General features: G+C 43.8%; 1 pseudogene; it reads left to right on the top strand.

Annotated features, from left to right (window-relative positions):
- The first annotated feature begins 2,902 nt into the window (after window positions 1-2,902).
- Window positions 2,903-3,021, top strand: LOC122939703 (annotated as a pseudogene).
- The last annotated feature ends 9,607 nt before the right edge of the window (window positions 3,022-12,628 follow it).

Below are 12,628 nucleotides of genomic sequence, written 5' to 3'. Positions count from 1 at the left end.
GGCACCTAAATCGGTGTTTGCTGGCAGCAGATCATGCTCTGCTTTCGGCAAACAATGAGTCTGTATGAGGACGAGTGATTACATTAGCTATCGTTCCACCCCATACTGTGGAGGAGATTGCTGCATGTAAAAGCATCGGACTCCTTCACTGACGAGCAGGGAAGGAATGCTTCCTTCTCAACAATAGCCTGCTGAATTGTCCCATCAAAAGGGACCTTTAGGGGTTTTCCTCACAGGGACTCAAGGCACAGAGATAGTTGTGTGGCAACTCCTGGGAATGTCAGTGGCTGCCATATAGGTGCTTGACCCCAACATACACTAGGGTTAATTTCACAGGAAGCCAGCTGGTCTTTTTTTGAAGTGTGGGAGGAAAGCCACAGAAACAAATGGGAGAACATAAAAACTCCACGCAGATGTTGTCCCTGGTCAAAATCAAACCCAGGATCTCAGCACTGCAAGGCACCAATTCTAACCAATGCGTCACCGTATTGGCCAGGCAAGCAAGCAAGCAAGTTATTCCCATTAAAACTTTGTAACCAATCATTTTAGTAATTGACTCCAAGTAATTTCCTGCAGCCTATGAGCACCATAACGGGGGCCTACCCTTTTAGGATGCTTTCACATGCAGCAGATTTTGTTGGAGATATTTTTGCAAATAAAAATCTGTTCCATTCATCCAAATGGGGCTTGCAGAAATCCATGTGCTTGCTGCCAAAACAACCCAATTTGGATGAATGGAACTGATTTTCAGTTGCAGAAATGTATGCAACAAAATCTGCCACGTGTGAAAGCACCCTGATGAGCAAGAACAGAAAGCTCAGGTGGATCAAACCCGTCAATGTTTTACACATTCAGTACAGTCATTCTTTTGACTGTCTTCGAACACAGACACCTGTCATCTTAACTTAAGGTAAGCGTCTGATTTCTGGCCCAGCTTCAGTATAAAAGGCCATGCTGAGACAACCACTTTTAGGCTCGCTTCACACATGCTACGGTATTTTTCATGGCATTATGTTTTTAGTAGTAAAAAAAGAGATTTATCAAGACAGGACGCTTTCTGCACCGGTCTTGATAGCCCCTGCACTGACGGAAAACGCACCACATTTATGACAAGATACAAGAATTTTTTGGTGGCTTTTTTAGTAAATTTTTTACATTGTTCACATTTTACACTAAATAACCTGATAATTGTCCTTAGGTTATTACGGCAGTGTGGATACTAATATTAGTGTGTGCTCAATAAAATGTATTTTACAGTAAATAATGATTTTTTCTATTACATTATAAAAAAAAAAAAATGTAAACCCCATTATAGGATTACTGTTTTCTAACTTTATTTCACAACTATAATGTATAAGAATACTCCTGTATGCTTATACATTATTCTCTGTATCAGTATGACACAGACTGCTGCTTAGGGCTCATGTATAGAGATGGCCAGTTCGCAGTGTTCGCCCGCGAACACATGCGATCTGCCATCTTAACTGACAAGTCCGGCGAGGCACAGGTAAGTCCTTACCTGTGCCTGTGCGCGAGCCGGTCTGAAATGAAATGTGGTCTTTGGGAGCAGGCAGTTCCGAGAACAGCCCGATGAATGCCCCGACTGCTGTTCTCGGAACTGCCTGCTCCCGGAGACCGCATTTCATTTCAGACCGGCTCGCGCACAGGCACAAGTAAGGACTTACCTGTGCCTCGCCGGACTTGTCAGTTAGGATGGCAGATCGCATGTGTTCATTGGCGAACACTGCAAACTGGCCATCACTGCTCATGTACACGTATTTTGTATTCCATTTTTATTTTGAGGATAGTATGCGGACCCGTTCATTTCAATGGGTCAGCAAACAAATGTGGAAAGCATACCATGTGCTGTCCACATCCGTATGTCCGTTCCGTAGCCCCTCAAAAAAGATAGAGCATGTCCTATTCTTGTCCGTTTTGGGGACAAGGATAGGCATTGTTACAATGGATCCACAAAAAAAAGTATGAAATATGGATGTCACACAGACGTCATCCATATTTTATGGGGATCCGTGTTTTGAGCACCACAAAATACATAGGGTCGTGTGCATGAGCCCTTACAGTGCAGACAGCTCAGGTGTCCTTTATAGGTCCCTAGGGCTGACTGAGTATGGTCTCCAGCTCCAGCTATAATAGGGTCAATGGGAAACTAAGTGATCCAATTGCAGGGGAAGTCCTCTTTGATTATGTCGCTGTATGGATCATGGTCCAATCAAAGGTTCAACAGCCGAGGTGAGAGTTTCCTCTGACCCCAGCTGTTAAGTAGGAGCCAGGAACGCTCCGGAAGCCATTTAGCCCCCTCATTTGCAGTGATGCCAAAAGACGTTGGTGCAGACCGGCAAAGTCTGCCATCAAAAGACAGTGAGCGTTTATTAAGGCTTTAACAGGAGGGAAGAGCTTCACAGGAAACGGTGCGGCCCAAGATGCTGTTTACTGTTTTACAACAAAACACAATTCTGGCATAAAGTTCTGCCTCGAAGTAAGCCAGCCAATAGGCTTTTTGATTGATATGCCTTTTAAAAAAAAACTTTAGTTACTGTGCCTCTTTATCAGGTATAGCATATGCTATATGCAGTTGCTTCCAGAGTCAAATTGCTTTATTTGAGGGCATCCTGAGATTTGTAATCTGTATTATAGTTGGCCTTAAATGGCATGGAGATTGACTTTGAAATGAAATGCCACCTTGGTTAAACATCTAACATTTGATTGTTATTTGTATTCAGCAATTGGCTGCTTTAGAATATGTGATCAGGAATCTGCCGTGACATGAATTACCGGGATATCCCTATGTTCTTTTATGGTTTGAAACCTCTCTGATGTTGACATCATGGTAAGAACACTCCCTGTGTGCTAACTGGGTATTTTCCTGGTGATATCTATAAGACCCTATGGCTACACCACCCTAAACATACCTAATCTCATCTGATCTTGGAAGCTAAGCAGAGTTGGGCCTGGATAGTACTTGGATTGAAGGCTGCCTGGGAATACTAGGTGTTTTTGGTCGAAGGTCTCATTTATACGGCCGTATGTGTTTTGCGCTCCACAAATTGCAGATCTGCAAAACACGGATACTGGCCCACGTGCGTTCCGCAATTTGCAGACCACACATGGCAGACACTCTCTCTATTTTTTGCGGGGCCGCGGAACGGGACAACGGATGTGCAACAGATGCGGCCCCTTTGGAATGAATGGGTCCACACCCGTTCTGTAAAATTCCGGATGCGGATTCATTCATACAGTAGTCTGAATGGGCCCTAAAGGTTGTCATTTTTTTCTTTTGCTGATAGATAACTTTTTGGGTACTTTTTTGTTTTTATAAAAAAAAAATTAAATAGATGGATTAACCATGGATCCTTTGGAATAATATATTTTATATACTTCTTACTATTTATGTATTGTTGTATCATATACTGTATTTGTAGGCTGGCTTAATATGTAATGAAAATGTCTGTAATACTCCGTGGGTGTGGGGTATGTTCACCGTAACCTATAATTCAGTTTAGCTGACCAGGTCCTGAAAGTAGCCAAATGAGGACAAAACCCTGGGTCAGGAACACTGGTCAGCGCATGCACATGTGCCATTAGGGTTTGCTTTATGTGTATCTACTTTTCTGAGTATGAGGAATTAAAAGTTCTATTTTTTAAGTTTCTTAGTGGTGTGCACTATACTTTCCTTTTCTCAAGCCCCTCTAGATACCATCACTGCTGCGGTAAAATTGTTGGAGACATCGTTTTATACCTGTCATCTGAGATTGAGACCATGGAGTAAAATGTTCCTTGGGAGCCTGTTATGCAGTGCTAAGACTGTGTTGGAGCCCACTGTGGAGCTACACCCTGTGGAGGTGGTGAGTGAATCTGGGTGCCATCCAAACCTGGTAGCCCTACGACTTTCTGTGCTTATGCACAGTGTTCCCTTTAAGCTTAGGCAGTTGCTGAGTGGGGTCGGCTTAGAGATGGGCAATGCTTAGTCAAAGGTGGGCGATAGGACAATCAAACAAGAGATCATCGCCGACATATTGGCAAAACAATAAATCTAGCCTACTAAGTAAGACAAGATAAAACAGTTACTGGAGTGGACTGACAGTGACAGAACCGCACACAAAATGTCTCCTGCACAGTGAAGAAAGACCTTGCTAAGTGCTAACCTGACACTGGCTAGGACGTCTAACTTATACATCTTCTTGTATATAGTGATATGGACCATGTTGGTATAACCTGGGCATCCCCTGTATATAATTATATATGTACATCTGGTATAAGTTATACATCTCCTTGTATATAGTGATATGGACCATGCTGGTATAACCTGGGCATCTCCTGTATATAATTATATATGTACAGCTGGTATAAGTTATACATCTTCTTGTATATAGAGTTATAGACCACGCTGGTATAACTTGGGTATCTCCTGTATATAGTTATATATGTACAGCTGGTATAAGTTATACATCTTCTTGTATATAGTGATATGCAGCATGCTGGTATAACTTGGGTATCTCCTGTATATAATGATATATGTACAGCTGGTATAAGTTATACATCTTCTTGTATGTAGTGATATGGACCATGCTGGTATAACCTGGGTATCTCCTGTATATAATTATATATGTACAGCTGGTATAAGTAATACATATTCTTGTATATAGTGATATGGACCATGCTGGTATAACCTGGGCATCTCCTGTATATAATTATATATGTACAGCTGGTATAAGTAATACATCTTCTTGTATATAGTGATATGGACCATGCTGGTATAACTCGGGTATCTCCTGTATATAATTATATATGTACAGCTGGTATAAGTAATACATCTTCTTGTATATAGTGATATGGACCATGCTGGTATAACTCGGGTATCTACTGTATATAATTATATATGTACAGCTGGTGTAAGTAATACATCTTCTTGTATACAGTGATATGGAACATGCTGGTATAACTCGGGCATCTCCTGTTGTATATAGTTATATATGTTACTCTTCCCCCCCATTTTCCTTGGCTGAGACAAGCAACATTGCCAATGCAAAACCTGAAGGGAATGCAATGCTGTTCCAGAGAGACTCACTCTAGCCTCTCTAAGATGGCGGCGCCAACCAGCATTCCCTTGTTTTGCATTGGCTAGTCTGCTGTGATAAAACCTCCCATACAGTACATGCTGTTTTCATTGCTTTTTTAGGTAACACAGACACAGCTCCTGCTGCCCACATGAAGGACTATCAGGCTAGGCCAGAGAGACTCATTCACTTCACTCACTCTAGCCTATAGGATTAAAAATAACTAAGATTGTTTAGTGTTCTCCCCTACTACTGACATTCTGCCATCATTGATTGCTGAACTGGTCTCTCCTGGTATTTCTAGAGTGTTAACTCGTGAGAAGAAGTGGAGAACAGCGGGGGACAATAGTAGTAGTCTACTAGTGCCACTATTGTCCCCCACTGTTCTCCACTTCTTGTCACGAGTTAACACTCTAGAAATACCAGGAGAGACCAGTTCAGCAATCAATGACGGTTTCTAGGATTTTATTGTAGAGAAACTCAGTCTCACTCTAGCGTGTGCCTCTGGCCTGGCTCTAAGATGGCGGTGCCGCCGCCACTACCGCACCTTACTGCCTGCTGCTGCTCAGTCCTCCTCTCCCTGCAAAAAGAAGGAGGAGGCAGAAGTAGCGCGGCAATACGTGGTAGCTGGTAGGCGGCGCCCCGCTGTGCTGAGCCGCACAAGACTACGAGGATGACGTCGGCGCCGTCACCCAGATGAGTCTGACGACAAGTGCTGGCATTTTGCCAGCAGCGTTAGCGAACTTAGCGGCGCGCTGTAGGCTGAGTGAGCGGGCATTATAAAATTGTGAACGGGGCCACAATAATTGCTGCGCTGCCACCCACCCGCGCAGCTTAGAGGGAACACTGCTTATGCATCGTGTGAATTGGGGCTTGGCATACTAACCCCTTGTCGTACACTGGCTCAGTTTTGTGCTCACTCATTCTTACTAATTGTATTATAGTTGTGTTTGTTGAGGGTTCAGCTTTCTGTTTGGGTTTGTAATTTGCTAGCGGTCTTGTTGGAGGTACATCAGGGTCAGTTTCTGCTTGATTTATTCTTCTTACCTACATGTTTTGCTCTCCTCATACAATGTTGCTGTTTGCCCTCTGCTTCATTGCCTGACTCAATCTCCCTCATTCCTTGCCATTCTGCTTAGTTTTCTGTCATCTAGCAGTGAGTTTATTATTCTTCATTTGTTGTCTGGTATATAAATCCTTTCTTTTGACAGTCCAGTTATTATGTAATTCTTCTTTACTCAAGTCCTGGAAGTACCTGAGAACATTGATTAGGACTTGGGAAAAACAACTCCTATAGATGAAGTCAAGTTCTGCAGTCTTACAAACAACTGACTTTGCTACACAGAGTCTGTCACAAAAAAAGATACCACTGCATTTACTCAGCCAGCCTAAAGAAGAAGGCAAACCTCAGGCTTCTATCAACCAGCCCAACCAGCGTTCTTGACAATCTATGATGTTTCTGCCCTTGCAAGCCAAAAGATTGTAGGTTTTTCTGAACAGCTGATGATCACAAGAAACAACTAGAAAACGTACAATTTCTGTGGAAATTGTGTGAAGTGGGCGGAGTAAGTGGGTGGAGTGGCTTGAGTAACTGTTGTGTGGTTGGAGTGGCCGGAGTAACCGTGGAAAGGTTGGACTGGGCAGAGTAACTTTATGGAGTGGGAAGAGTAACTGTGTGGGGTGTTTGGAGTGAGTAAAGATAGTAAACATTAGGGTCCATTCACACGTCTGTTGTTTCTTTCCTGATCTGTTCCGTTTTTTGCGGAACAGATCAGGACCAGATCTGGACCCATTCATTTCCAATGGGTCCTGAAAAAAAATCGGACAACACAATGTGTGCTGTCTGTTTCCGTTGTTCCGTTCCGCATGTTCGATTAAATATAAAACTTATCCTATTCATTTCCGCAAAAATCGGATCCTGGTACAATACAAAGTCAATGGTTCCACAAAAAACGGATGACATTCGTATGTCATTATGTATGTCATCCGCTTTATGCGGAATCCGTTCCTGGAAATTAAATCCTGCTCACAGAAATCACTTATTCACATTTTTTTTTAAAAGAAATCCAAACAACTTTATTTGCTTTGTAAAATTGATACATGTTTCTGTTTTTTGCGGATCCGCAAAAAACGGATGACATATGGATGACATACGGAAACATTTTCAGGAACAACGGATCCGCAAAAAACGGACCGAAATTCGGGATATAGAAAATATAGAAAAATACTGACGTGTAACACTAACCAATTGATTGATCACATTTTAAAAGTGCACATGGCAAGCTTAATAGAGTGAGAAATGCATTTCAACTTTTATTTATTTATATAGCACATTTAATTGCAATGTTGTTGCCCAAAATGCTTCACAGTTACATTAAAACACACATTTATAAAAGCATTAGCAGCCGATTTGTGTAGGTGGGCTTGAAAATGAGGGAGTGGTGGCAGTTTAGAAATCATGTCCTGATTTTTCAGCTCACACTCTAGCTTTTGTCACTCTGCTGGCTGCTCACACAAATGGGTTCCAATGGCAACTCACTCTACAGCAAGGGCAGAGAATCGTTAATTTCTAACGATAATTTGTTTTCCCTTAGTCCTAACAGCAGCACAGATGGGGTTAACTGCCCCTGTGGACTGGTAGGACCGGCGGAATTTTAATGAGCCCAAGAACCAATAAACGATCTTCAGCTCCCTGAAAGGGAGGAGATCACCCCCCAGCCCACCGTGTCTTTAACAAGTATGATGTAAGTTAGGGAGGGATATTTGTGTGCTGCTGTTAGGACTAAGGGAAAACAAATTATCGTTAGAAATTAACGATTCCCTTACGTCCTACCAGCAGCACAGATGGGGAGATAGCAAGATAAAACCCCTAGGGAGGGTCCTCATGCCTGGCAGAAGTAAGAACTGTCTGCCCGAAAGCCGAAAACTCTGCCATCCTAGCATCTATCCTATAATGGGAGATGAAGGTTGACTCAGAGCTCCAGGAGGCCGCCTTACAGATCAACTCTAAGGGGAGAAGGCTTCTTTCCGCAACCGAGGTGGAGACCGCCCTAGTAGAATGGGCTCTCACAAACTCGGGAGGATCTAAGGTTTGGGAGACCGAACAGGGGGTGGGTCTTTCGGGTGGTGCGACTGAAGCGGCCACATCCATGGGAGTCTGAGAGGGTCCTGGTAACCTCTCATTCAATAAGCGCACCACTCCCTTAATGGAATAATCCACATATGTCTTCGTCCACTGAAACATCTCCTGCATCGTGGGATCCGTGGACGCCGTGCGACAACTCTCACACCTAGAATAGGGACAGCCGTCGTCTAAGGGCGTGTTACAATCAAAGCACGCCAAATGCTTCCTCTTGGTCCCGGATTTTCGCTGATCCGGATCCTTGGGGGAAGCCATAGTCTGTAGTTGGAAACAAAAAAGACAGGTCATAACACCAACAAAAAAATTGGAGGTGGAGAAACGAGACCTTAAGGGGGCCCTCCAGCACTAGAGAAATATAGAGCCGCAGAAGGAACACACAAACCCACGGTCAAGTAATATATAAGGATATTACAAGGCACAGGGAACTCTGGAGCTAGCTTGTCAAAGCAATGCAACCAGAGCACTGAATGACAGGCTCTGGGCGCTTAAAAAGAAGAAGCCCCGCCCCCTGGGCGGGTCCCAAATCGTAAATATCCTAAGATATAAGAGGGCTAACAAAACCAGCTCAGCATGCTCTGGATAGCTGCCCCAGGTCATCCTGGATCACAGGATATCTATCGGTAAATAATTCTTAAAAAAAGGGTGAGGATAGGACCTCAGCCGCGCTGCGGAAAAAACCGGAAGTGACGTAGCGCAGCTAGTGCGCGTCACTTCCGGAAGATGGCGGCGCCCATAGCGCCACGCGTGTGTGGCGATGGGGGAACGGGAGACCAGGAGAAAACTGAAAAGAAGAGGGGAGGGGGACACCCCGCTCCCCGAGGTCCCCAGGTATAGCAAATCGCCGCGATCCGCCTGAAAATAAAGGCAAAAGAGAGAGCCATGTAAAAAACCGGGGCGATCCTTTACATTAGAAAGAAAAAAAGGATCCCCTAACTCTCAGCTCCAAAGGGGAGCGATACGCCAGTCCAACCTGTCCAAAGGACAGAAAAAAACACGGTGGGCTGGGGGGTGATCTCCTCCCTTTCAGGGAGCTGAAGATCGTTTATTGGTTCTTGGGCTCATTAAAATTCCGCCGGTCCTACCAGTCCACAGGGGCAGTTAACCCCATCTGTGCTGCTGGTAGGACGTAAGGGAAGAGCGGTTATAAACAAACTGCTCCAACTTGCTCACTTCACTGGCGGTTGCCATGTTCAAACGGTTGTAGTTTAAAAATTATAAATCCTACAGCGAAGAGCTTTATATTGTGAGAATCACAAGACCTAGACCTACATTTTTATGCATAGTCACAGTTTAGAAATTGCCCTTCAAATTTGAGGTGGCTAGAGTGGAGTTTCAATGAATGTCAATAGGCGGCGTGAGTTGCAAACAAATGGTCATATTGTGAAAACTATCAGGACTATGGCTTAGCCGTGGACATTTTTTGTGGCAGCAGGGATATATGAACGTGTTGATATAAGAGTTGTGTAGGTGGGCTTGAAAATGAGGGAGTGGTGGCAGTTTAGAAATCATGTCCTGATTTTTCAGCCCCCACTCTAGTTTTGAACATTCCACCATTGATTCCTATGGGACCAATTTCACCACAAAAACGCCGATATTTCGTGAACCATTCAGCAAAACGTTCCACAAAGTAATAGCACACCAATCGGAAACAGTCCGCACGTTTCGGTATATTACTGTCTATGTAGTGTAAAAACTGTGGGAGGAGTTAGGGTGGTAAATTTGGCTATAATAATAAGAATATATATATGAGATAACAGTAAGTGGTCTTGCTATGCAAGAACACTTAACTATTGGGATGGCATGCTGAGATCTTCCTTCTATTGTACTTTGAAAGCTGGTGCAGAACTCAGGTCTCAGTGCCCTATTATAGTACTAGTTAAAATACCCCCAACCAAAGTAAGCTCCATAATCATGTGTGTTTCATAATACAAGGCCGACATGACTGTGTGTCACTGGTCACAAAATTGTAATGGAGAAAGGTAATAAACCCTTCTGTGTGTGTTGGACCATGTGGCCAGACCTGAAGGATTTTGTATTTTGGTCAGTGCAATGTGTGAGACAGTGACAGGTCTCACACAGGGTAGAGGCAAGGAAGGGGTGGATAGTGCGGTCAACACCCCTATTCCACCACAGGTGAGACCAGCTAGAAGTAATCAGGCTAGCATAAAGCACCTCCTAGGGTGTCAGCAAGGGGGGGGGGGGGAGTGTATTGCCTGTGGACAGAGGCCTGGAGGCTCTGTGTGGTTTTAGCCAGGAGGGCTGAGAGACCACTATTCCCCAAGAGACACTGGACTGGAGACAGTGGGCGTACTGTGCTCTGTACAGTCAGGAGGCCTTGGGACATTGGCTGAGAAAGTCGCATGTGTTCTCAGGGTGTGAACAGGGACTTAGGTGAGTCAGGAATATTATGTTTAGTTAGAGCCTGGACGGGCGAGTGTTTATTATTTTTTATCATTTTGCTTGTGCTGGTGTATCACAATAAATGAACTGTTTTGACCTGAAACCTGGTGTCCTGAAGCCATACCTGTGAGGATGATCCCATGAAAGAAAGCTACCCCTCACAAATGTGATAGATTTGACACCTAAAAGAGATTTCCAAGATTTTTATACTGATGATGATAACCTATCCTCAGGATAGGTTATCAGTATCTGATCAGCTGTTTGAGAAGGCATCAGCGATCATTGGTCATGTGGCCTAAGCGCCGGCCTTCTCCCTGATCACCAAGCACAGCACCGTAAATTGTACAGTGGCTGTGCTTGGTATCGCAGCTCAACCCCATTCACTTCTGTGGGGCTAGGAAAACCTGCTAGAAGGCTGCAGTGCTCACAGGAGTGCCACTGCCTTCTTAAATAGCTGATGGCCTATGCTGAGGATAGGTCATCAATAAGCTTGAGCTAATCGAGCGTTGGATTATGTATCCAAAGTAGATTCGTTAGAAAATGTTGTTACTAATGCTGTTTCCGTACAGCATTAAAATGAATGGTCTCCATGTAGCCAAACTTCGTCTCGGCCCAAGTTGTACGAGACTTTTGTGAATGACTACGGTATTCCTATCTGCGTATTTAAAGTCATTTTAAAATAGGAATCTGAAGTGAGTTTTGGTACTGGCTGGTACCTCGGCCAAATATATGAATTTACCAAAGTTTTTTAAATCTATGATCCGAAGCTCGATTCGCTTAAGCCTAATCATCAGAATAAAGATCTCAGAAAACGCCTTTAAGCTTTGTTGTTTGTACAAGTGGGCAAATGTACCTCTGTTTATCCCAACCAAACATCTCTAATCCCATAAAGGGCTATAAATTAAGGAACATGTTCTAATTCATGGTACGTGCCCCCTTATTAATCTACTGTCCTGTTACATATCAAGGATTTGGATAATGAACCAGAAGGGTGGCTCTGAAACCCAAGCCAAGGGCTCACAGTATAAAACTAAAAAAAAAATAAAATTTGAGGGCAATCAACACTGCCACTGCTTCTCCTACCCTCAGAGACACAGAAGGGATTCAGCTTGCATTAGGTCTTCTGTGAGTTTCTACCTTTTTTTTTATAACTGTTTTGCTGTTCATATATCATTTTATCTTGTCTCTTTTTATACCATATTTTGTAACCACTGTGCAGTTTTGTATTAAAGCTTTAGACTTGATTTATTAGTGCTGTACCCTTTATGCTCTAATAATTCATAGCCTTTCTGAAAGTGTGTGTTAGTGTATACTGTACTTGTCTGCTAATGGATAGGCATCTCATCAGCTGTAAAGGCAAGAGTTGGCACCGTGTATTTGGGGTGGACGGACTGTGAGATGTAATTTATGCAACATTTGCAGAATAACTGGAAGGTGAGGGCAGGATTGAGTGAGTGGAGATAGTTTAACCCCTTGCAGTCATGCCAACATCACGTGCTAGGACGGGGCATACAAGACAATCCTAGTTTATAAAGGCTTCCTAGGATGTGAACTTTGGGAACAAAGTAAAACCACCTTGTATTATTTAGCAGTGTATGGTGTGTGTTAATGTGAACAGTGCTGGAAGGTGTGTTGTCCCACTTCAGGTACCTCAGATGGGTGAGACAGATAAAATCCAGAGAGTGGCAGTAGTCTCAGCAAAGCATAGTTTGCGGAGACATTTTTGTATACATTTTCTAGGCTGAATTTTACTTGGACTGGTGGCTAGGCTTGGTAGAGGGAGTTGCCAGTCCACACCCTTCCAGTATGGGTTTTCCTTTCTACCTGAGGTGATCGCAGGTGAGGCCTGCTGTAATCAGGCTGGCAAAAAGCGCCTGAGAGTAGGTCAGTCTGAGGAGGGAGAAGTGTCTGTGATACTGGAGCAGAGGCTCTGTGTGTGGTCTCAGTCAGGAGGACTGAGGGGCCACAAGGCTATGCGAAGCCTGATCTCTCCCCTGTGTGGACTGATATT

Source organism: Bufo gargarizans, chromosome 5, assembly GCF_014858855.1.
Source record: "Bufo gargarizans isolate SCDJY-AF-19 chromosome 5, ASM1485885v1, whole genome shotgun sequence".
Lineage (NCBI taxonomy): Eukaryota > Metazoa > Chordata > Amphibia > Anura > Bufonidae > Bufo > Bufo gargarizans.
The sequence above is the reverse complement of the archived record's forward strand: the minus strand, read 5'-3'. Positions and strand labels throughout refer to the sequence as shown.